Source organism: Rousettus aegyptiacus, unplaced genomic scaffold (genome assembly GCF_014176215.1).
Source record: "Rousettus aegyptiacus isolate mRouAeg1 unplaced genomic scaffold, mRouAeg1.p scaffold_m13_p_17, whole genome shotgun sequence".
Classification (NCBI taxonomy): Eukaryota; Metazoa; Chordata; class Mammalia; order Chiroptera; family Pteropodidae; genus Rousettus; species Rousettus aegyptiacus.
This window is the reverse complement of record NW_023416292.1, coordinates 45,379,783-45,407,268: the sequence shown is the minus strand read 5'-3', so window position 1 is coordinate 45,407,268 and position 27,486 is coordinate 45,379,783. Positions and strand designations below refer to the sequence as shown.

At 36.2% G+C, this 27,486-nt stretch overlaps 1 pseudogene; it reads left to right on the top strand.

The window, feature by feature from the left end:
- Nucleotides 1–742: 742 nt before the first annotated feature.
- Nucleotides 743–27,250, top strand: LOC107499717 (annotated as a pseudogene).
- Nucleotides 27,251–27,486: the final 236 nt, after the last annotated feature.

Genomic DNA, 27,486 nt, shown 5'->3' with positions numbered 1-27,486 from the left:
TCTTTTGATTCAGTGATTTCTGCTATCCTATCTTCTAAACTTCTAATTCAATCACCTTTTTCATCTAATCTACTGTTGATTCCCTCTAACACACTTTTTTTTTCATTTCGGTTATTGTATTTTTTATTTCTGAATGATTCTTTCACATGTTTTGTAGCTCCACTTTCATGTACTCTATCTCTTTGTTAATGTTCTTACTAATTCACCTACTCTTCCCCTAAGTTGATTGAGCATCCTTATAGCCAGCGTTTTGAATTCTGCATCTGGTAGACTGCTTGTCTCCATTTGTTTACTTCTTTTTCTGGAGCTTTCTTTTTTAATTTTATTTAGGACTTTTTTTTGTCTCCCCTTTTGGCTGCCTGCCTATGTTTGTTTCTGTGTATTAGGTCTAGTTGCTATGTCTCCTGGTTTTAGTAGAGTGGTCTTATGTAATAGATGTGCTGTGGGTCCCAGTGGCACAGTCTTTCCTGGTCACCAGAGCCAGGTGCTTCAGGTATATTTCTTATATAAATTGTGTGTGACTCCTTGCTGTAGTTGAGCTTTGGTTGCTGTTTCTACCTCTATGGGAGAGATTGACCTTTGGACTGATTGGTTGTGTAGATTGGCTGGAGAGAGGCCAATCCTATGGAACAGGATTCACTTTGGCAGGGCTCTAGTGCCTGTTCGGTCTGCACTTTGGATGTATTGTGTCAAATGTAGCCCTATGCAATGCTCTGGCTTGGTACAAAGCTGGTCATCAGGAATGCCAGCACAGGGGTCTCCTGGAAGAGTCCCCACCACAAGCCAAGTTCAGCTGCAGCCTGCACCTTGCCTGGGTCCACCTGGCATGAACCACCCAGAAATTCACAGATACCCACCACCCATGCTGAGCTTGAAGGTGCCTTCAGAGGCTAAGCCATGAATCAAGATTGGCTGCTGCTACTGCTGGGTTTGAAATTGCTCAGCAAGTTTAGGGCGCATGTGGAGAGCTAAGACTGCTTATTTGGATTTTGCAAACTTTCGATAGATTTTAAGAAGTTTGAAGAATGACCCAAGACAGGCCATTTGTATGAAAGCCACTGAATGAGGCTCTGATGAGTGTATTTATTTATTTATTTTTTGTGAGAGTGGTTCTCAGGGAATCACCAGGGTGAAGTAATCGGTGTTAGCCAGATTAAGGGAGACTCACATATGATGTCTGCCTGCATCTGCACATTGGGACAGAGTGAGCTCAACAAAGAAACAATGGCTTCCACCAGCACTGCTTTCTGGGCGGAAGCTGCTCCTTCACCCTTGACCTGAAGCCAGACAATTCTGTTCCTCCTTATATGTGCCTGGCACCTTTCAGTCTGCAGCCCCAGTGCTGGAGCTCAGAACAAGTGAGTCTGTAAACAGATGAAAAATATCTGTGACTCCAGTCTCACTCAGCCACAATCTCCACTGTTTTTCACAGCCAGAAGTTGTGGAGACTTCTCTTAATGATACTGGAACCCTGGGCTGGGGAGCCTGATGTGGAGTAGGGACCCCTTGCTCCTCCAGTGTTATTTCTGCATTTGAGACATCTGTACTGATTCTCAACTGCCACATGAGGTGTAAAACCAGCTCATTTCATGTCTCCATACCTCCTACCAGTCTTGAGGTGATCTGTTCTGTTTAGGTAGACTTCAGGTGACTCTCAATAATGACTTTTCTATTGATTAGTGGTAATTTTCATGTGGTTGTGAAAAGAGGCAAGCACAGCTCTTACTTACCCTGCCATCTTGCCCAGAACTTTCTTGTATTATTGTTCTATTTTTTTGGTCTAGGGAGTACAACATAATGTTAAACTTAACATAATGTACTTAAACTTGATATGAAATTACTGCTAGTAGAATATAAAAAAAAATTGCAATGATATTATTCCATTTACTTGAATTCAGCAACATACTATAATAATTTTTACACAGGCATACATATTTTTTAAATTCAAGAGAAAAATTATGTGTGTTCATATAATATTCTATATTGAAACATATATTTACCATTTTCAGTGCTCATTATTTTTTGCATATCCAAGTTACCATGGATTTTATTTTTCTTCAGCCTGAAGGACTTCCTGGAGTATATCTTATAGTGCACTTTTGCTAGCAACAAATTATCTACACTTTTGTTTATATTAATGTCTTCATTTTTTTATTTGGAAAATATTTTTTCTGGATGTAAATTCTTGGTTGATAAAGTATTTTTTAATATGCCATTTTAATGTTTTTGTTCTCTGTAGTTTCTAAAGAGAATGCTGCCATTAATTGCCTCACCATCCTACTGTATGTAATGTGTCAAATTTCTCTTGCTGTTTCAATATTTTTTTTAACTTAACCTATCAGCAATTTGATTATTATGTACTTAGGAGTTTTGTTGTTGTTGTTTCCATTTTCATCTGTTTGTTTACTTATGGTTTTGTGGAACAGCTTGCATTTGTAAGTTATTATTTTCCACAAAGTTTGGGAAGTTTAGCTATTATTTCTTCAAATATTTTCTTCCTCTTTATCTTTTAGTTTCCTTCTGATATTCCAATTATATGTATGTTAGATCATTCGATATCATCTTAAAAATCTCAAAGAATTCATTCACTTCATCTCTATTTTGTCTTATTCAGAGCAAATAAGTTCTACTGTTTAGCTTCAAAATTACTGATCTTTTTCTTCTGTCATCTACAAAATGCTGTTGAACTCATTTCACAATTTTTTTTAAATTTCAGCTATTATAACTATAAACCCTAAATTTACAATAGTTTCCTTTTTTTAAATTCCAATCCTCTGCTAATATTTCCCATCTGTTTACTTTTTAATATTATATTCTTCTTTCATTCTTTGAGCATAATTATAATAACTGATGTGAATACTGTGAAATTCAAATTGCAGTTCACTTGGAATCAATTTCTATTAACTGGGTTTTTTCTATGTATGAATTATGCTTTATTAAATTTTTACTTTATCATTCTCTGTTGAAAAACATTTTAGATAAGACACTGAAGTAACTGTAAATATTTTGTTTTTGTTTTTCTAGTAGGCAGTTAACTTCCTTGATCTAAAAACCCAGAATATTTCTCACCTATTTTTTGTAGCAGTTGATGTCTCTGCTCATATTGTATTTGGCTTTTAGAAGCAAATTTTTTTCTGTCTGGCTTCCTAAACACTATGCATATATAGTTTAGTAGTTAGCAAATATTTGTGCATAGTTTACTTTCAAATCTTGAGACTCTTTCTCTCTATAGTTCTCTAAAATTCTGTTTGATTTGCTACTCCTGATTTTTGCAATCTAAAAAGTCAAGGCAATAGAGTCCTCTTTTAGCTCTCAAATCTGCGTGGTAATAAAGGAATACATTAATTCAAAAGCACATAATGCTCGAAAATCTTACCAAGAGCCATTTGGCTTTCAAGAGTACATTTCTCTTTTATTTGTTCGTGTCTTTTCTTTTGCTCAGCAACCCATAATCAGTCAGGATTTTGGGCAGAAATAATACTCAAATTTGGTATTTCTACTCTTCTGTAGCTGTCTCATTTTAAAAATTCCTTTCTTAAACTTCTATTTTTTGTTCTTGAAACTCTACTAATGTGCCTTCCTGAGGGAATGGAGATATGGAGGTATTGGGAACTGCTCCTTGGCAAAAACAAAAACAAAAACAAAAACTCACAGGTTTTCCCTAATATGATAAAATAGTAATATTTTAAGATTAAATGTTTCTAAAATTTCTGATTGACTTTAGTCACTTTCCAGGGCCTTCAAATAATTGTTTTTAATGTTTTTGCCCATGTTTAATTATTTTTGTCTATGAGTAGAATCACTGGATCTCCTCATGTCAATATTAACTTCTCTAATTCTAGTTCATGCTGAGCATCCATTCACCTTATTTCTGGTTAAATGTCTTACCCACTCTACCCATGCCTCTGTTCAAGTGGGCCATCTGATATTAGCTGAACCAATCACAGCATATCACTTTCTTGCTTTAGTAATTGGAACAGCTGGTGTTAAAGTAATAAAACCAGGTTAACAAATATTTTTTATTTACATAACTTATTGTGAAAGTAGGAAAAAACTGAAATAAGAAAATATTTCTAGCTTAGTAATAATAAAAATAAAATCTATTTTCATTCATAAAATGAAACCAAATATTGCTTAAAGGCAAATTTATATTTCATTTTTATATTAGAAAAGAAAAAAGTATTAATAACATACTCTGTATTTTAAACTTAATTTTTTTTGTGTGTGGGGAGGGGGGTTAGTAAAATTAATCCAATACTAAAAATAAGACATAATATAGATGTGACTGGTGAAAAATAAAATTTAAATATAAAGATAGAAACCAGCAATAGTGGAATTTGTAACTTATAAATTCTTAGTGAAAAGAATAAATCCCTAACAAACATGATTATGAAAAAAGAGAAAATAGTTACAAAAAGCAAAAGTGAACACAAGAATATCAGTTAATATTCTACAGACAATTAGAGTATGAGAACATATTATGAACAACCTAATGCTAATATATTAAAAGAACTTAGACAAAAAAAAATTCTTTAAAAACACAACATACCAGGGACTTCCAGTTAAAATGGCAGAGTAGGTAAAAGCTATGCTTGCCTCCTCAAATGACCGCATCAAAGTACAACCTATTTATAGAACAACCACACTTGAGAAACACCTGAAGACTAGCTGAACAGAACTCATAACTAATAATATAAAGAACCGACATCAAGACTGGTAAAAATGGTAGAGATGTGAATTGGGCCAGCCCTACACCTATGTGTAGGAGTTAAGAATCAGGCTATGGAGGTACCCCTAAGGAGTGAGGAGTCCAGCATCACACCAAGTTCTATAGTCTGGAGCACCAGTTTTGGAAAGAGAAGTATCCACAAAATCTGGCTTGTGAAAATCAGCAGGGATTCCACTTGCTGGGTGAAATAGAGGGCTGCCGTAGACCAAGGTGTGAACTTAAAGGCCGGAGCACAAACTCACTTGCTTACAAACACTCAGAATAAACACCAGCAAAGGAATAGCAGCTCAAAAGTGCCAGAGACGTATGAAAAGAAACTGAATTGTCTAGCTTCAGGGTGAAGTCTACAGGGCCAGCTCTCTCTGGCACAGAATGCAGATAAGCACCATTGTTTCTTTGTTGAGCCCTCCTGAACTCAGCATGCAGATGCAGGTGGGCAGCCCATCAGAGTCTCCATTAACCCGGCTAATACCAGTCACACCACCCTGGTGATTTTCTGAGACAACATATGCAAGGGCCAAAAACTTTTAATGATTTTTTTTAAAATAATAGTTAATATTTAATATTATTTTATGTTTGTTTCAGGTGTACATCATAATGATTAGATATTTAAATAATTTATGAAGTTACATTCCAGGTTAGTCTAGAACCCACCTAGTACTACACATAGTTGTTGCACTATTAGTAACCATATTCTCTACACTGTACTTTACATCTCTGTGACAATTTCGTAACTACCAATTTGTTTTTCTTAATCCCTTCACCATTTCGCCCAGTCCCCCAATGTCCCTCTCCTCTGGCAACCACCAGTTTGCTCTCTGTACCTATGAAACTGATTCTGTTTTATTCATTTTGTTCCTTAAATTCCACATATAAGTGAGATCATAAAGTATTGGTCTTTGTCTGACATATTTCACTTAGCATAATACCCTCTAGGTCCATTCATGTTGTTGCCAATGGTAAGAAATATTTCATTCTCTTCTATGGTCAGTTAATATTACACACACACACACACACACACACACACACACACACACACACACACACACATCTTGTCGAATGAGTGTTTTGATTTTCCTTGGATAAATACCCAGGTGGAATTGCTGGGTCAAAAGTTAATTCTATTTTTTATTTTCAAAAGAAACTCCAAGCTGTTTTCCATAGTGACTGCACCAATTTCCAATCTCACCAAAAGTACATGAGGATTCCCTTTTCTCCACATCTTTGAATAACTGATGATAGCGATTTTGAAAGACATGAAGTAACATCTTGTTGTGGATTAGTGTGCATTTCTCTGATGATTACTGATGTTGAACATCTTTTTTATATGTCAAATGGCCACCTGTATAACTTTTTTTGTAGAAATTCCAATTCAGATCTTCTGCTAATTTTTTAAATAGAATTTTTAGGGTTTTTTTTATGTTGAGTTGTGTCAATACCTTATAAATTTTGGATATTATCTCCTTATCAGCTGTATCATTAGCAATTATCTTCTCCCCTTCTATAGGTTTTCTTTGCATTTTGTTGATGCTTTTCTTTTCTTTTTTTCCTTTTGTTTTATGCTTTTCTTTGCTGTGCAAAAACTTTTTAGTTTTTTTAAAATAAATTTACTTATTTATTTTAAATAGTTTCAAGTATACATTGCATTGGTTAGACTTCATATCATTTATAAAATAATTCCACTAATTACTCTTTCCTTCGGTTTTATACATGGTCAATATATTAATGCTAACTGCTTTCCCTATGCCAGACTCACCATCACCATGACCATCTATCAACTACTAATTCCTACTTTAACACTTCACCCCATTCCTCCAAACTCACAATCGCCCCTCCCCTCTGTCCATCACCAAATTGTCCACTATATTTGTGAGTCTGTTTTTGAATTATTTGTTCTTTTTGTTCCTTAGATTCAACATATAACTGAAATCATATGGTATTTATCTTTTTCTGTGTGACTTACTTCAGCATAAAGACCTAGAGGTTGATCCATGTTGTTGCAAATGGTAAGATTTCATTTTTTAATGGCTGAGTAATATCCCATTGTATATATGAACCATAATTTCTTTATACAATTGTCTGTTGATGGGCATTTAGGTTGCTTCCATATCTTGGTTATTGGAAATTGTGCTTCCAAAAATATTGTGGTGCATAGACTTTTACAAATTGTTTTGGTTTTCTTTGAATAAATAACCAATGGTGCAATTACTGGGTCAAAAGGTATATCCATTTTTATTGTTTGAGAAACCTCCATACTGGTTTCCACAGTGGCTATACCCATTTGCAATTCCACCAACAAGGTATGAGGGTTTCCTTTTCTCTACATCCTTGCCAACACTTGTTCTTTGATTTATTGATGATAGCTATTCTGACAAGAGGCAGGTGATATATTGTGATTTTAATTTGCATATCTCTGATGATTAGTGACTTTGCGCATCTTTTCATATGTTTATTAGCCATCTGTATTTCACCTTTGGAGAAGTATCTGTTCAGGTCTTCTGCCCATTTTTTAATTAGATTTTTTGTTTCTTTGTTGCTGACTTGTATGAGTTCTTTATATATTTTTGGATATTAACTCCTTATCAGATGTATCATTAGCAAGTATCTTCTCTCAATTAGTCAGTTGTCTTTTTGTCTTGTTGATGGTTTCTTTTGCTGTACAAAACCTTTTTAGTTTGATATAGTCTCATTTGTTTATTTTTTCTGTTTCCCTTGCTCAGGGAGATATATCCAAAAAGAAATTGCTGTTAGTAATATCAGAGAGTTTACTGCCTATGTTTTCTTCTAAAGGTTTTATGGTTTTGTATCTCATACTTAAGTCTTTAATCCACTTTGAGTATATTCTTGTACACAGTGTAAGAAGATGCCCCAGCTTCTTTTCTTTTTTTACATGTATTTATCCAATTTTCCAAACACCATTTATTGAAGAGACTATCTTTACCCCATTGTATATTCTTACCTCCATTGTCCTACATTAAGTGAGCATATTGATGTGGATTTATGTCTGGGCTCTCTATTCTGTTCCATTGATCAATGTTTCTGTTTTTACGCCAGTACCATGCTATTCTGATTACTGTAGGCTTATAATATAGTTTATTTTAATTACTGTAGGCTTGTAGTATAGTTTATAGTATAGATATTAGGTAGTGTGATACCTCCAACTTTGTTCTTTTCAGAATTGTTGTGACTATTCAGGGTCTTTTATGGTTCTATATAAATTTTAGAATTATTATTTTCTATCTCTCTGAAAAATGCCATTGGTATTTTGATAGGGATTGCATTGAATCTATAGATTGCTTTGGGTAGTATGGCTATTTGAATGATATTGATTCTTCCTACCCGTGAGTACAGTGTATGCTTCTACTTATTTGTATCTTCTTCAACTGTTTTTTTCAGTGACTTAAAATTTTCTGAGAACAAGTCTTTTACCTCCTTGGTTAATCTGATTCCCAAGTGTTTTATAGTTTTCAATGCAATTGTAAATGAGATTATTTTCATTATTTCTCTTTCTGAAAGTTCATCATTAGTGTATAAAAGTGCCACTGACTTTTGAATATTTATTTTGTAACCTGCTACTTTACTGAATTCACTTATCAGTTGTAACAGTTTTTGGGTGGCATCTGTAGGGTTCTCTATGTATTGTATCATGTCATCGGCAAATAACAAGAGTTTTACTTCTTCCTTTCCAATTCAAATGCCTTTTATATCTCTTTCTTGTCTTATTGCTGTGGCTAAGACTTCCAATACAATGTTGAAGAGGAGTGATGAAAGTGGGCATCCTTGTCTTGTTCCTGATCTTAAGGAAATACTTTTAGCCTTTCCCCATTGAGTATGATGTTAACTGTAGGTTTGTCATATACGGCGTTTATTATGTAGAGGTATGTCCCCTCTATTCCCACTTTGCTGAGAATTTTTATCATAAATGGATGCTGGATTTTTGTCGAATGCTTTATCTGCATCTATTGATATGATCACATGGTGTTTATCTTCTGATTTATTAATGTGGTGTATCTCATTAATTATTTGCAGATATTGCACTAACCTTGCATCCAAAGAGTAAATCCAATTTGATCATGGTGTATGTTATTTTTAATGTATTGCTGAGTTTGGATTGCTAATATTTTGTTGAGAATTTTTGCATCAATGTTCATAAGATATATTGGCCTATAGTTTTCTTTTTTTTCAATGACTTTATCTGGTTTTGGAATCAAGGTAATAGTGGCCTCCTAAAGGAGTTAGAGAGCCTTCCCTCTCTTGAATTTTTGGAATAGTTTGAAGAGAATAAGTGATAATTCTTCTTTGAATGTTTGGTTAAATTGACCTTTGAAGGCATCCGGTCAAGGCTTTTTTTTTTTTTTGAAGGTTTTTGATTATTGATCCTATTTCATTGGTAGCAATGGGTCAGTTTTCTGTTTCTTCTTGACTTAGTCTTGTGAGATGACTTGTTTCTAAGAATGTGTCCATTTCTTCCAGATTGTCCAATTTGTTGGCGTATAATCACTCATAGTATTTTCTTATGAACCTTTGTTTTCCTGTGGAGTCCATAGTTATTTTTCCTCTTTCATTTTCCATTTTATTTATTTGAGTCCTCTCACTTTTTTCCTTGATGAGTCTGGCTAATAGTCTGTCAGTTTTGTTTATGCTTTCAAATAACCAGCTCTTGGTTTTATTAATCTTTTGTGTTGTTTTTCTAAACTCTGTTTCATATATTTCTTCTCTGATCTTTATTATTTTCTTCTTTCTATTCACTTTGGGTTTGTTTGCTGTTCTTTTTCTAGCTCTTCTAAGTGTAAGCTTGGATTATTTATTTGAACATTTTCTTGTTTCTTGAGTTAGGCCTGTATTGCTATGAATTTCCCTTAGGTTTCACTGTGTCCCATAAATTTTGAATTGCTGTGTTTTCATTTTCATTTGTATCTATATAACTTTTGATTTCTACTTGGATCTGATTAATAACCCATTCATTGTTTAGTAGCATGTTATTTAGCCTCCATATGTTTGTTTATTTTCTAGTTATTTTCTTATAGTTGATTTCTAGTTTCATACCATTATGAAATGATTTCAATCTTCTAAAATTTATTGACACTTGATTGTGTCCTAACATGTGGTCTAGAAAATGTTCCATGTGCTCTTGAGAAGAATGTATATTTGCTACTTTGGAGTAAAATGGTCTGAAACTATCTATTAAATCCATCTGATCTAATGTGTTTTTTGGGCCCATTGTTTCCTTGTTGATTCTTTGCCTGGAAGATCTGTCCATTGTTATCAATGTGGTGTTAAAGGCTCCTCCTATGAGTGTATTCCTGTTGACCTCTCCTTTTATGTCAGTCAATAATTGCTTCATGTATGTAGGTGCTCCTATGTTGGGTGTGTACATGTTTACTAGTGTTAATAATAATGTTCTTTTTTATGTCTCTTATTACAGCCTTTGCTTTAAAGTCTATTTTAGGTCATATAAGTATTGCTACTCTGGCTTTTTTTTCATTTCCATTTGCGTGAAATATCTTTTTCCATTCCATCGCTTTTAGTCTGTGAGTGTCATTTGATCTGAAGTGTGTCTTTCATAGACAGCATATGCATTGGTCTTGTTTTCTTATCCATTTGGCTACCCTATGTCTTTTTATTGGAGCATTTAATTCATTTACACTTCAAGTGATTACCGATAGGTACATAGTTGCTGTCATTTTATTAGTCATATTTCTTTTTTTCTTTTTTACCCCTCCTCTTTTTACAGAAGTCTCTTTAACATTTCTTGTAATGCTGGCTTATTGGCGATGAATTCCTTAAGCTTTTCCTTGTCTGGGAAGCACTTTATCTCACCATCCATTTTAACTGAAAGCCTTGTAGTTGTTGATTTCTGTTTTTCATAACTTTGACTATTCCTGCTAGGCACTTCTGGCCTGCAAATTTTCCATTGAAAAAATTGCAGACATTCTTATGGGTATACCCTTGTGGATAACTAACTGCCTTTCTCTTGATGCTTTTAAGATACTCTCTTTTTCTTTGACCTTTGACATTTTCACTATGACATGTCTTGGTGCAGGTCTGTTTGAATTCTTCTTGTTTGGGACTCTTTGTGCTTCCCGAACTTGTATTTCTAATTCCTTTACCAGGTAATAGAAGTTTTCTGTCATTATTTCTTCAAATAGATTCTCAGTCCCTCACTCTCTCTCTTCTCCTTTGGGTACTCCTATGATCCAGATTGTTTTATACATCATGTTGTCCCAGATGTCTCTTACACTATTCTCATTTTTTAAAATTCTTTTTTCTTTTGGTTATATTGAGTGTATTCTGCTACCTTGTCTTCCAGTTCACTAGAAGATGGCCTAATGTGGAAGGTGGCACAATCTCCCTGATACCCTATGCCAGGGGCTCTAGACATGATCTTTGTATGGGTTGTGTTTAATTTTCTGTTGTTGTCAAGACTTTATTCTTTTTAGCACATCAGTGGCTGGAAAAAACACTCAGGTTGACTAATTGTGGGAGTTGGCTGCAGTCACAGGGTAAGAGTCACAGTGTGAGGGCTGACCCTACTGAGTAGGATTTATCCTGGTAGGCTTCTGTACTTGTTGCAACCACCCTTTGGTGTACCACTAATAGCACTAGTCAAGAGTTGATCTGTTGTGTCTGGTGCCACAACAGATATGTTGTATCTGGTGCCTCCAGATATGTTGGTTTTGTGGTCCTTCTGGAGGTGCTCCCCTATAGGCCAAAGTCAGCCACTGCTTTTGATTGCTCAGGGCTACTTGGTGGAAACTACAAAGCAATCCACAGATGGTTGTTGCCTATGTCAGATCTATAGGTAATTGCAAGAGACAACACTGTACGTAGTGGTCAGTTATCCCCCATCCTTGACCTGGGGCAGTTTAGCAGAGGGATCAGTGCTCCTCCAAGACTAACACTGTCTGTCAGTTGCCTTAAGTCTTGAAACTGGATGGGCCTCTAGGTAATATGCATGTTGAGAGGCACAGGGACCCCGGGAGTCTCCTGGGTCTGTTGAGTCAATTTCCCCCTGCCACTGTAGTATCACTGTATATGCCAGCGCGGTCTCTGTGACTCCCTGTACAAGTTTCCAATCATAGCAAGATCAGCTTCTGGCCACCTTTGGCCTGAATTTACCATCCCAAGGCAGGGGCAGCCACCTATCAATGTGCGGCAGGCACTTTGTATATTGGACGGGGCAGGAGCTCAGGGAGTCAAGGACCATCAGTCCAATACAGACCCATGCAATCCCCTCAACAGATATTGCAGCTCGTACAGGCAGCAGAGGTCTGCCCACAACTATTTTCCTGGAAATGCACTCACTGCGCTAGCCAAGGTCTGTTGCCTGAGCAGACTGCACAATCTCAGAGCCAAACAGGTTACTAGAGGCTGCCCGTCAATGGGCTGCAGGTACTTTGTGGTTTGGGTGAAGTGAAATTCAGGGATACAAGGTCCATCCATCCAATACGGCCTCAGTTTTGTTGCAACTCCTGTGCCTGGGCATTCCCGCTGTAGTTACAGATCACAGTGAGACCACCTGTAATTCGTGGTAGTCCTACAGACCCTTGGACTCCTCTGATGCAATATTGCAACTTTTGCAGGCAGCAGAGGTCTGCCTGCCACTGATTTCCATGCAGTGCCCACCTTGTCCTAGCCAAAGTTTGTTGCCTGTGTGGATTGGGAAATCTAGCAGAAAACAGCAGGGCTGTGGCAGTTTACTGTCAATGGGCCGCCTGGGGCAATTTGTGGTTAAAGTGGTGCAAGGTCTCAGGGAAACAATGGCAGTCAGATCAATACATCCTCAGTCTTGCTGAGGATGTATTTGGTAACCATTGGTGTGTGCGCATAGAAGTCCCAGAGCACAGCAAGACCAGCTGATGTCTGGGACTGGCCCACAGATCCCTAAGATCCACCCAATTTCATGTTGGCAGCAGTGATCTGCCTGACCCTATCTTGGAAATAGGGCTCACAGCTCTGGCCACCAGCTGGTAATGCTTAGCCCTGAATTGGTGAAGGGTGTGGCATCCATCCCACAAAAACATGCCCAGGAAATCTGCAGATAGGGTGAGGCGGGTTGATCTCCTCAAGCCGGAGCTTCCTAATGGCTCTGTGGAAGGGATCTGCACAGTCTAGCTGGTGAAGTCTGTAGATTGCCAGGTAAGGGGCTGGACCAAGGCACAATGTGGCTGCCCTTCCAGTCCTCATTCTAGCACCAGGTAATGCAGTCTTTCTGAATATGAATCCCATGCAAGCCTCTGACCCACTGCCAGTGTCCCTGTTGAGTGTCTGAAGGTCAGAAAGCCTGTGTGGGGGTCCTTCAAAGGAGTATCTAGGGTTTTAGTCTCCTTCCATCTCACTCAGACCACCGGAATCTTCTCTGGATTTTACAGTCAAAGTTATTGGAATCTCCTCTTTCTTGATCTGAGACCCTTGGCTGAGGAGCCTCCAAATGATACCAGGAAGCTTCTCCTTCAAGAGAACCCCTCACTCTCTCTCTCAGTGATTCTCTATAACCTGTGAGTGTAGGTCCAGCCCGATTCACGATTTTGCCCCTCCTACCTACTTTGATGTGGCCCCTTTACATTATCAGACATAGGTGTTATGATCATTTGAACTCCAGGTGAGTCTCCATGTTGATTATTTTATAATTTGGTCATAATTTCAATGTGGATGTGGGAGGAGACTAACCCTGCTTTTACCTAGTTCGCCAACTTCCTCTCTTCAATGTTATAGCAAAAGTGGCCTAAGTTGCATGTTTTTATGTCTTTAAGCTTATTTTCTGGAGTTTTTTCTCTTTCTTTCTGAGATACCTTGTCCCTTTGGTTGTTCATGGTGGTTAATGGACCATTTCTCCACCTGGGCATTAATAGAAGTGTGTTGTTCTTTTTTCCCAGAAAGTGATCTATTATATAAAAGTCTCTCTTTAGCCTATTGTTAAGACTACGTTTTACTTTTGGTTTCTAGTAGGTGATGTCTAAGTTGCTTTATATAAAGTCCTAATAATGCCTTTTTTATTTTCTTATAACTATTTAATCACATTTGCTACCCTCAGGCTCCGTCCCTGTCAGTTTTAGCAGCAGTTTTGGTAAATTTGCTAAGATTCCCCTGGGGCTCTGGGGTATTCGTCTTGGAAGATATGGGAAGAAGCACCGTTTAAGTTGAGCAATGGTGGCTGTGACTCAGCCTCTCATTTTGCAACTGGTGCTAGTAATAATTGTTGCTTCTCTGTTATCCCCACTTCTCAGCCATCCCTACTTCTCTACTTTCTGCCCTGATCCCTGGGCACTGCCACTGCATGCAGCTCACAGCTCTCTCAGGTAGGACTATTCAGGGAACATAGTTCACCTTCTTCCCTCCCCCTCCTCCTGCAAGGAGTTGCAGCTGCAAGAGGTAGCTTCTTTACTTCTCCAAGTCTACTGCCCGACTCCTGGGGTTCTGACCTGTGGTTGCTCTTATTCGCCGATCCCACACTCAGATATGCTGGTGTGCAGTTTGGGTATTTTTTTGTTGAGTTTAGATGTTCAGCTTATTGTTGTTACAAAGGGAAAGGTCTGGGAATGTCTCTCATTCCGCCATGTTTCTGACCTGTTTTTATTTTTTATTGTGGTTATTATTTTATTTTTTATTATTTTTATTGTGTTGACATTAGTTAATAAAATTATATAGGTTTAAAGTGTAAAAGTCAAAAATAAATTACATATATATATATTGCATCGTGTGTTCGACACTTTAAATATATAAATCAATTAAACATACCAATGAAAAGATATAGGGTATCTGAATGGATAAGAAAACAAAACCCTTGCATAGGCTCTCTACAAGAGACCCACCTCAGATAAAAAGGCACACACGGACAAAAAATAAAAAGATAGAAAAAGAAATTTCATTCAAATGGAACTGAAAAAAAACCTGGTTGTAGCAAGGTTTGTATTAAATAAAATAGACTTTAAAACAAAGATTGTAACAAGATAAAAGAATCCAGAATTCTACTTCTGTGTATTTACCTGAAAAAAATTCAGAGCACTAATTCAAAAGATATATGAATTTCTGTGCTCACTGCAGTATTATTTATAATAACCAAAATATGGAAGCGACCTAAGTGTCCATTAATGGACAAATGGATAAAGAACATGTGGCACATATATACAATGGAATGTTACTTGGCCATATAAAAGAACAAAATCTTGCCGGTTTGTCGGGAGCCGTTTTGAGGCAGGATTAAACTGCCAGTAAAGCTGGGAGTTTTTCAGAATTGGCAAACTGTGCAGTCTGCTGGCTCAGGAGGAGGTGCACCTGGCCTGGGGGAGAGAAACTGAATGTCCTTTGACCATGGGAAAGAGTATGTTAAGATAGCTACAAAGTTTCCTGAGTAAATATCACCAATTAGTTACATACTTTGCTTCTCACTCGCTTTGTAGGGTATAAATATGCTGTGCTAAATAAACTTGGGGCTGCAGTGCTGACTGTTAGCCCTCCCTTTTTTTGGCTTCTAATTTTTCCCTTAGGCTTCAACCCCCCTCTTTTAGGTGCTGTTCGATCTCAGCCGGCTGGCTCCAGCAGACCCCTGAAATTTTCTCAAGAGATTTGCAGCTCATACAGGCAGCAGTGATCTATCCACAACATTTCTTGAAATGTGCTTACTGTGCTAGCTAAGGTCTGTTGCCTGCTCTGACTCCACAACACCAGAGCCAATTGGGGTGCAGGAGGCTGTCTGTCAATGGGCTACAGGCACTTTGTGGCTTGAGCGAAGCAGGATCTCAGGGAGAGAGGGCCATCAGACCAATACAATCCCAGGTCTGCTGCAACTTCTGTGCCTGGGTGTTCTCGCTGTATTCACTGATCACAGTGAGACCAGCTGCCATCAGGAGCGGTTCCACAGACCCCTGCACTCTCCAGATGCAATACTGCAACTCTTTCAGACAGAAAGTTCTACCTCCTGTTGATCTGTATGCAGTGTTCACCCTGTGTCAGCCAAAGTTTATTGCCTTTGTGGATTGGGAGATCAGGGAGGGGAAGGGCAAGCTGTGGCAGTTCACAGTTAATGGGCCACTTGGAGGGAAATTGTGGATACAGTGTGGCAGAATCTCAGATAGACAATGGCAGTCAGATCAATATAGCCTCAGTCTTGCTGCAACTTTGGTAACCATCTGTGGGTTCCTTCAGAATTCCTAGATCACAACAAGACAAGCGGCTGTCTGGATCTGGCCCTAAGATCCTTGAGATCCACCCAAGTTTGTGTTGGCAGCAGTGATCTACCTGACCCTATCTCGGAAATGCGGTTCACAGCACGGGTGCCCACTAGGAATCCTTGGCTCTGAATCAGAGCAGGGCTTGGCAACCATCCAGGAACAAAATATCCAGGCATTCTCAGGTTGTGTTGGGTGGGCTGAACCCCTGTGGCCAGTGCTTCCTGATGACTCTTTGGGAGGGGTCTGTACAGTTAAAGTGGCAATGTCTGTAGATTTCCCCATGGGTGGCCAGACTAAGGCACAATGGTGGCTTTCTCCCAGCCCTCTCTCTGGCACCAGGTAATGCAGACTTTCTCAGAATGAATATCACATAAGCTTCTCACCCACAGCCGATGTCCTAGGAGAGAGTCTACAGGTCAAAAAGCTTGTGCGCGGGTCCTTCAAAGGGGCTTCTAAGGTTTCAGTCTCCTTCCACCTCAACCAGATGACCAGACTCTCCTCTGATTTTTACAGTCAGAGTTATTGGGGTCTCCTCTTTCTGGGCTGGTACCCTGGGCTAGGGAGCCGCCAGATGAGACCAGACCCCTCTCTCCTTCAGGAGAGCCTCTGAAGCCTTGCTCTTCCTCCCGGTGATCCTCCACCACCCAGAGGTGAGGGTCCAGTCAGATTTGTGACTTTACCCCTCCTACTGGCTTCAGTGTGCCTCCTTTATATTGTCAGATATACGTGTTACAATCAGCTGGACTTCAGGTGATTCTCCACATTGGTTATTTTATAATTTGATTGTAATTTCAATGAGGACCTGGGAGAAGGCGAACCTTGCATGTACCTAGTCCGCCATCTTTCTCCCTTCTGTTTTTTTTTTTTTGACATATAAACAAAATCGATAAACCTTTAACTAGTCTCATTAAGAAAAAAAGCAAGAGGACCCACATGGAAAATCAGAAATGAAAAAAGAAGTGTCAATTGACACCACAGAAGTACAAAGAATTATAAGAAAATACTAAAAGCAATTATATATCTATGAATTGGATAATCTGGGAAAAAATGAATAAATGCTTAGGAACATAATCTTCCAAGACTGAATAAAGATGAAACATAAAAAAAAAAAACAGACCGATTACTAGTAACAAAATCAAATCGGTATTTATAAAACTCTCAACAAATATAAATCTTGGACAAGATAGCTCATGGGTAAATTTTACCAAACATTCAAAGAAGAATTAATATCTATACTTATTAAAGTAGTCCAAAAACTTCAAGTGGAAGGGTGGCTCCCAATCATCTACACAAGAGCATCATTACTCCAATTGCAAAACCAACGGTATTACCAAAAAAATTATAAATTGATATTCCTTGCGAAATAGGTGCAAAAATCCTTGACAAAATATTAGTAAACTGAATTCAGCAATGCATTAAGAAGATCATACACCATGATCAAATTGGATTTATTCCTAGAATGTAAGGCTGGTTCAATATTTGCAAATCAGCTAATATAATAAACTACATAAACAAAATGAAGGGTAACAATTATATAATATCAATAAAAGCAGAAAAATTTTTTGACAAAATCCATCATCTATTATGATAAAAATTTTTCAGCAAAGTGGAAATAGAGGGAACATACCTCAACATAATAAAGGCCATATGTGACAAACCTACAGCTAACATCATACTCAATGAGAAAGGCTAAAATAATTTTCCTTATGACCAGAAACAAGACAAGGATGTCCACTTTCACTACTTTTATTTAACATAGCGCTGGAAATTCTACTCACAAAAATGAGACAAGAAAAATTTTAAAAGATTCAGATTGGTAAGAAGTAAAACTGTCATAATTTGCAGAGGACATGATACAAAATATAGAGAAAACCAAAGGTATCAACAAAAAAAATCTCATAATTGATAAATGAATTCAGTAAATATCTGTATACAAAATTTGTATCCAGCATTTTTCATACACCAATAACAAACTATTAGAAAGAGAAATTAAGAAAAAAAGTCCCATTTATAATTGTATCAAAAACAATACAATAACTAGGAATAAATTTAACTAAGGAGATAAAACTCCTGAAATCATCATAAGACATTGAAGAAAGAAATTGAACATGATACATTATATACATTAGTATATAAGCAGAAGCACATATTATGCTCTTGAATATGAAGAATTAACATCTTTAAAATGTGAATACTACAGATTTAATGCAATTACTATCGAAACACCAAGGGCACTCCTTACAAAAGTAGAACATACAATTTAAAAATCTCTATGGAACCACAAAAAAACCCTGCACAGTCACAGCAATCTAGAGAAAGAAGAATAAAGTTGAAAGAATCATGATACCTGATATCAAACTATAATACAAGGCCGTGGTAATCAAAACATCATGAACTGGCGTAAAAACAGATACTTAAATCAATGGAACAGATTAAAAAACACAGAAATAAATCCATACCTATTTGGTCACTTAAGCTATGTCAAAGGAATATACAATGTAGTAAAGACAGTCTATTCAATAAATGGTGTTGGAGAAACTGGACGGATATATGGGAAAAGAACTGAAGACCTGAAACCATAGAACTCCTAAAAGAAAACATAGGCAGTAAACTCTGACATTGTTCTTAGTAATATTTTTTTTTCTGATATGCTGCCTTGGGCAAAAAAAATCAATAAATAAGTAAGTAAGTAAGTAAATAAATAAATAAATAAATAAATAAATAAATAAATAAATAAAGTAAAGAAATCAGACTACAACAAGCTAAAAAGTTTTTACACAGCCAAGGAAACCATTAACAAGATGAAAAGACAACCTACTTAATGGGAGAAAATATTCACCAAAGATATATGTGATAATGGTTAATATAAAAATTTATAAAGAGTTCATAATTCAAAATCACATTCCCCAACACATCTGATTATTCAATTAAAAATTAGCAGATTACCTAAATAGATATTTCTCCAAAAAGGAAATATAGATGACAAATAGACATAGGAAAATATGTTCAATCTCGTTAATCATCAGAGAAATGCAAATTAAACCACAATGAAATTTCCCTCATACCTGCCAGAATGGCTATTATCAATAAATTAATAAACAAGTGTTAGTTAAATGTGGAATAAATGGGACCTTCGTGTATTATTATAAATTGTTGCAGCCATCTTGGAAAACCAGTTGGAGATTCTTCAAAAAAGTAAAAACAGAACTACATTATAACCCAGTAATTATATTTTTGTGTATTTATTCAAAGAAATCCAAAACGCTAATTCGAAAAAGTGTCTCTGAAAATGGATTTCTTTTCATTTAGTCCAGAAAACCCCACACAATCATGCAATTCAAGAGGTTAAAATCTTAGTGTTTAAGACACTTGTGAAACTACCCAGGCCATCAAGAATACCTATAGGTGAAAAATCACTAAGTATCTGAAGGATGTTACTTTTCAGAAGCAATGTGTGCCATGTTGTTACAATGGCAGAGTTGGTCAGCATGTCCAGGCCAAACAGTGGGGCTAGACATAGGGTTGCTGGCCCAAAAAAAGTGCTAATTTTTTTCTGCATGTGTTTAAAAATGCAGAGAGTAATGCTGGAAATTAAGAATTTAGATACAGATTTTCTGGTCATTGAGCACATCCAGATGAACAAAGCTTTCAAGATGTGGCTCTGAACTTACAGAACTCATGGGTGGGTTAATTCCTACATGAGCTCTCCCTGCCAGATAGGAGAAGATCCTTACTGAAAAAGAGCAGATTGTTTCTAAAGGAGAGGAGGTTGCAAAGAAGAAAAAGATATCCCAGAAAAAAACCGAAGAAACAAAAGCTTATGGCCCAGGAGTAAATTCAGCATCAATAAAAGAGGGTCAAATACATGATGATAGAAAGAAATTTAGCTTTGGGTGATGAATACACAATGCAATATGTGTATAACATATTATTGAATTGTACACTTGAAATCTATATCATTTTATAAACCAGTGTCACTACAATAAATTTAATTTAAAAACAAGAAACATAGTACATATAGAGTAGAATATTACTCAGCAATAAAAAATGAATTCTTACAACTATGAAAATATAAATGGACCTAGAGGGAATAATGCTAAGTAAAATAAGTCAGAGAGAGAAAGACAAATGCCAATGTCATATTATTGCACTTATATGTGGAATTAAAAAAAAAAAACAGAACAAAATAAGCCCAAAACAAATAAAACAGAAACATAGATACTGAGAACAAACATATGGTTATTAGATTGAAGAGGGGTTGGCGGGCTGAGTGAAAAAGTTTCAAAGATTTAGAAGTAGAAGTTGATAGTTACAAAATAGTTATGGGAATATAAAGTACAACATAGGGAATATAGTCAATAATATTGTAATAACTATATATAGTGCCAGCTAGATACTAGACAATGAAATCACTTTATAATTATATAACCGTCTAATATTCTATGCCTGAAATTAACGTAAAGTAATATTGAATGATAACTATTATTTAAAAAATTTTTTAAAGGAAAGAAAAAAAGATAAAAATATTTACTCATTCAGCAAATACGTGTTAACCTCAGATCATGTCCTAAATATGGAGTTAAAAATTTATCAAAACAGGAAGAAAACATTCTCTATGTAAATGAGAGACACGTAAAATAAAAAATCATATATACATATATAGTTTTGATACATGTTAAGGAGAAAAAGTAAAATATAGATGAAGATTTTTTTCAGAGATTTTCCTCTGAGTCAAGACTCAGCATAACAATGTAATGCAAGTCTCTAAATTGAGCCATATGATCATTTTTATCTTGAAATTCTCAGTTATTTAAACTAATAGATTTTCTTTCATTATGCTAGATTGTACTATGCTTATTTCACTTGACATACCACCGTCCTTTTTTTATAATGTTCTTAAGGTTTCTTCTTTTCTCTTTCCATTTCTATTTTTTTATCATTTATATGCAGAGTATGTTTTGTGTATTGGTCTGGGTTTTTCTTAGAAACAGAACTTATAGAATATATACAATACACAATATATATCTATTTATCATAAGAAATTGGTTTATGTGATTACTGAGTTTAAGAAATCCCAAGATCACCAGTTGAAGAACAAGGAGAACAAGTTGGAGAACTAGGAGACCCAATGGTATTGTTCAGTCCAGGTCCAAAGGTCTGAGAATCAGAAAAGTTAATGGTATAAATTTAAGTCCAAGTCCAAATCCAAAAGCAAGAGAAGACCAATATCCTAGCTTGAAGACAGCCAAGAAGTGAAAGAGGTAGGGTGGAGGAAGAGAGAGAAAGAGAGAGGGCTCTCACTCAGCCTTTTTGTTCTATTTAGGTCTTTCGTGGATTGGATGAGGGCTACCCCCATTGGAGGAAGATCAATCTTTTTTTTTTTAGTCTATTGATTTGTATGTTAATCTTATCAAGAAACATCCTCACAGACACACTCAGAATAATATATGACCCAATATTTGGCTACCTCATGGCCCAGTCAAGCTGAGACATAAAATTAACCATCATCTTTTGTTAGTTTTTATATTGTACAATAATATTGAAGCTTGAGCAGCCTGTAACAACTGCTTTCATTAAATCAAATACACAGATTTCTTTTTCAGTCCAGAAATATTTTCGATATTATGCATTAGAAATTTTATTTTAATTTTAATTTTTTGAGATTTCATATTCTTAGATTTTGAACTCCATATTTGATATATGTTATCTTTTATTTCTTCACCTAATGTCTCTTTCCTTTACTTCAATACAATGCAATACACACACACACACATTTCACTCTCTTACTCACTCTGGGGTAGAGAGGGGAGTGGTGAAAAAAAAGATTCTTGACAGTTTTTGTCTCATAGAATTCTAAAGAACGTAAATATAGAAATTAGAAATGATTTTCTATAGTGTTGTGGCGCATTCACATCCAAGACCTATGGAGCCAATTGAGATTAATTATGAGCCTTTATTAGCCAGCCGATGACGGACTCTCTCCACTACACAAGGTCAGAGAATCAGCCTCGAGCTTCCAGAGGAGGTAGCTTATAAAGCCTAAAGCCACATCAGGCAAGCAAGTTTACAGAAGCAGAAGTTAGCCATTAGTATATCTTTGCACAGGACGTCTCCTAGAACTACATCCTGGCTAAACATTAAACAGGCAAGCAGATTATAGAAGCAGAAGTTGGCTGTTATTGTCTGGTACAAAGATATATTGTTTCTGGGGGACTCTTAAATCTTATAGCAAACAGGGCCTGGGAGACAGTTCTGTTATCTGCATCCTGGTGGTGATTTTTCCCCCCTTGGAAGCCGACACTTGAAGATATCACTCCCTGTCTTGTCTTTATGACTAGCTTACTGGAGAATTTTACACTTTTACAATAGCAATTGCTAGAAAATATAATTGAAGTTTATGTTTTGTATTGTGCATATGGCATACTTGTGAATGTTGACTGGTTACTCTGAGAAAGCCAATTTTATAGTGTGGTTCTGGTAGTTTGGGGATGAAGTCAATGGAGGTGGTATGCAGTATTTACAGACAAAACTTTCCTAGAGACAAAGGGTCTCAATTTGAGTTTTGTTAGTATACTTTTCTCTGAATATGGAATTAAAAGATACCCAGAGCTATTTCTTTGTTTTCACAAATGAACCATATTGGGATACTGAAATATGTTTCATACTATATTTACTGAAAACCTGAGTTTAAACTCTAATAAAAAGGAATGACTATTTTCCTTCCTGAAAAATTTCTTTAAGTGCATGAGAATGAGGTAAGAGCTAGCTTCTGAGTTCACAATTATCAATAAATGATTCTAGAAATATGACTGATTACAATAATTTTTAGATTTATTTGAAGAGGTATTTTCAGAGCTATGCAGTACCAAGGCTGAGGACTTGGCTAACACCCTATGGAGAAACGTTTGTTTAGGAAGATACCCTGAGCGAACCAAAGGTCTAAGAAACCCAGGAATTCAGCAGCTATTAAGACTGTTGTACACATATGGAAATTGCTGAAAGCAGTAGTAGCTTCTGTCAGATCTTTGTTGGTAGCCTCTGAAAATGATAGAAATTAAAAGAAACAAACTGAGTCAGGAATCATCTCATTTGTGAGTTTCTGCTGCACTGAGGGAACTGCTAACAGAAACATCTCTGCTGGAAGCCACTGATCTGTAGCAAACAGAGTCAGTTGGAAGAAGACCTCATTGTGAGGGTGTTTTCAATCTTTTTTTTGACATCGTTTTGTGAGTTATTCATTACTCGGAGGGAGGGGAGAGTCAGTGGGCTTTTTCATATCTCACCCAGGAGGAAGAATAACAATTTCCAGAAAACTTCGAGGTTTAGAAACTGTGTTGGCTGAACTAACAAAAGAAAGCTTTACATTTAACCTCTTCTCAAATACTGGATAGGAAAACAGTGGATACAAATGTAGAACAGGCACATAATCAGTTTTTCTTCAATGCTACAGCCCCTCTTATTTGTCTTGGACCAGACCATCAGAGAATTTCAGAAAAGATCGAGGATTATTAGAGACTACCCAAGCTGTCTAGAATGTTATCCACAAGGTTTTAACCCTATTCTTTACCCTTAAGGCAGACACTTGAATGGAGATCTTTTCACCTCTAGGAATCTAAAAAAAAGTAGAGCATCATTTCTGTTACCTACACCTAAAAACTCCACAACTTTCTTTGTCCTCAAATCTGCTCTTTGCCACAGTTCTTCAAGGTGCCCATCTCTCATGTTACACTCCTATGCACCTCTCCTTAGTGCAGAAAATACATCTTCATGATTCAGATGAACCTAAAGTAAAAGAAAAATCTTTGTTTCTTTTTTTGCAATGATTAAGCAAGTCTTTGTCTTGGTGAAGCCCAAAGGAAAAAAGGGCTTCTCCCTCAAATAAAAGATCTCGGAAAAGAAAGCTTTGCATTATCCCCTGTGGTATTGGTTTTCCACATTCATTTCTTTATTGTTTATTAAATTTATTGGGGCAACATTAATAGAATTATATAGGTTTCAAGTAACATTTCGATGATATATTGTATGTATGTTGCACTGTATTCACCACCCAAAGTCAAATTTCCTTCCATCACTGTATTTATGACCACCTTTGTCCTTATCTATCACTTTTCTTTTCTTAATTTCCAATGACCTTCAGTTTCTAATTAGCTACCAAGCAACCTGGGATTAATTGCTGACTAATTGTCAATGCCAGTTTTTTTTTTTCCGTTCCCTTTTTTTCCTATTGGGCCTATGAGATTTAGGGTCAATAGTGTGTTCTTCAATCTCTTTACTCATTGAGAGAAGAATTGGAACTGTGCCAAAAATAATGTTACTATAATGGCTCCTTTGAGTTTTGAAAATTATAAATATAAACCGGCATATTGAAACCATAACTAATAAGAGACAAAAGTTTTTCAGTGATGCTTTGGGGGATACTCAGAATGCTCAGCAGAGGAAACAGGAATACATAGTTTGGGACATTGAGATGTCAGTAGTAAAAAGAAATAGAATAGGAATGATTGTAGTTATATTAATTTTTGAGTCTCATTGATTAAAGGATTTTTGGATTTCATTTTTGGGTTATATTATATGAGAAATTGAGTGAAGATAGTGTTTAGATGTACTAATAGAGAAGTGTCAGTCACCAATGATAATTTTTGAAATGTTCTAATTATCCTATGAGCTTTAGTCTATCTAGTTAGTGGTGGTGAAAGGAGAGCATGTGAGGAGAGAAAGACACAAAAATAAATGGTAGCTTGAAAAAATGGAGAATAGTGCAACGTTTAATAGGAAATACAATTCAATGGGTATCACCAACTGAACTGTAATAAGCACAGGGATGGCTTCAAGCAAATGACAAAGACTTTTCCCCCGCCCCAGAACTCATGGGACTGACTCCCTCTATAGACCATTTCTGAAAGACTAATTACTTTAGGAAGTCTTCCATGTATAACTGAGAAAGGGCAGATACTTAAAACTTTTTGTCAAGAATGTGATTTGACATTTAGTTTATTCAACTTCCATTCTTGAACGTTACATTAAACTATTCTCCGGTGACAATGGTATATTTAAAAAGTCTAATAAACAATGGGGGACTAAAAAAACTGAGTGCGTACCTGAGATGCCTTTCTTTAGACTTCACCATCCTAACATTCTGTGGACAAATTATCTATTGCATAAGTCTCAAAGATAGAAAATGAAGAGGTAAATAAATAACATTCCCCAGGGAAGATCTTGGTGGTGTTTGTTCTACCAGACACTAATTGATATGTAAAGCATTGCGAAGAGCCAGAGTAATAATAATAATAATAATAATAATAATAATAATAATAATAAATAAAGCAATAGCAGGGCATTCATAACTTTCAACTCCCCTTTATCAAGTCCATCAAATACATTGTATAATTAGGTGAAAGGGTGAGCTAAAGTCAACAATATTATTGTCACAAACATATGCACAAATAGAAGTTTGGTCCAAATGTTGGTCCAGTCACTCTGTGAAAATAGGGTTTTAAAATAAAAAAAAAAATAAAACCTTAGACAGAGATATGCTTAAAATACGTTTCCTGAAAATTAATATATGTGCAAAAGCAGACTTTTATTAAAAGCTTATAATGTATAATGCTCTGTTAAATGCTTTAATTTTCATAAGACACTTGGGAGATGAAAAGAACTGAGGCATAGAGGATTACATAGATAATAGGTGACAGAGCTAGGGTTACACAGAAAGTTTTCATATATATTCATTAATTGCTATTCAAAGAAGTCAGTGTGAAAAAATTATCTAGACTAATACCTCTTAATCTCCTCCCTCCTTTACCATCTCCTCTAGCTTCCACTCTGACAACCATCAAAATGCTTTCTGGATTTTGAGCTTATTTCTATTCTTGTTTATCTTGTTTTCTAGATTCCACATATGGCATTTATATTTCTCTGTTTTACTCCACTCAGCACAATATGCTCTAAGTCCACCCAATAGTTGTGGAGATATAGAGTATAGCATGGGAAATAGAGTCAGCAGTATTGTAATAATTATGTGTAGTGTCATATGGGTACTGGATTTATCAGGGTCATCACTTCACAAGTTTTATAAATGTCTAATCACTGTGTTGTACACCTGAAATTAATATAATATTGTATGTGAACTATAATTAAGAAAATAAAAATATAAAAAATTTTAAAACTGCAAAAACATTACCTGAACTTAAAACTATAAGAGATGCAAAAATGTCACTGAAAACAGATATAATAGAAGTTTTGAAACAATTCCATAAATTGATATGATCAATAGAGCACTTCCTACTGGTATTAGTTTTTCCATCTTCTCCTATTTATTGTTCCTCAATCCATAGTGGGACTGACCATGCATCCTTTAGAGTAAGCAATCTATTTCTTCATTCCTATTTTCTGTAGGTCAATCTCAGGGATCTAGTCAACCAAGCTAATTTTTCTGTGACAGAGTTCCTGCCACTGGGATTCTCCAAGTTTGGAGCAATCCAGACCATTTCTTTGCTATTTTCTCTGCTTATATCTGATTATACTGAGTGGGAACATCACTATTGTCACTGTCATCTACCTAAATAGTAGCCTCCAATACCTACTTCTTCCTAGGGATACTGTCCACTTCTGAGATATGCTACACTTTCATCATCCTGCCCAAGATGCTCATCAATCTGTTGTCTCTGCTTAGAACAATCTCATGTATTAACTGTGCCATTTTTATGTTCTCCTTCCTTGGTTTTTCTGTCACTAATTGTATGCTATTGGGGTCATGGGTTATTACTACTATGTGGCCATTTGTCATCTACTTCAGTATCCTATCCTTATGAGCTGGCAGGTATGTGGTCAACTGGCAGCCGCTTGTGCTATGGTTCATTTTATTTTCTTATTAATGGGCTCCCTCTTAGTCTTTGAACTCTCTTTCTGTGGCCCAAAGAAGATCAACCACTATTTCTGTAACATCCCACCAGTTATCCAGCTTGCCTGTACTGATACCTACATCAGTGAACTGGCCGACTTCATTTGTAGAATTGCAGTACTCATAGTTCCTCTGATTTTCATTTGTACCTTTAAAACCTTTATTGTTCAACTATCCTGAGGATCCCATCAGCTGAAGGCAAGCGGAAAGCCTTCTCCACATGTGCCTTCTATCTAACTATAGTCGTTGTCCATAATGGCTGTGCCTCCTTTTTGCTTCCTGTGACCATCAGGCAAATAAAGCCATCTAGCAAGGATAAGCTGATGACAGTGACTTACAGTTGTGACTCAATTATTAAATCCCATGGTATATTACCTTGGAAACAGAGATGTTCAGATGCTCATTAGAAAAGTGATTGGCAGTGGAGGATTTTATTCTAAGGCTCTATAATGAGGATACTTCACATCAATGAAAATGCCCTTTCTGAAGACATAGAAAAAAATATAATGTTGATGGCACTGTTGTCTTTTATTTATATATCACTTTATAGTCTCATAGTGCAAGCTCCTCCATGGTGTTATTTTGATGGGCTTTGTTGGAGTGCAGCTTTAAACTTGGGTTAATTGTTAATCAGATCCAAGTCTCAAATACTCTTACACTTGTACAAATAGGTATTTTGATTTTTT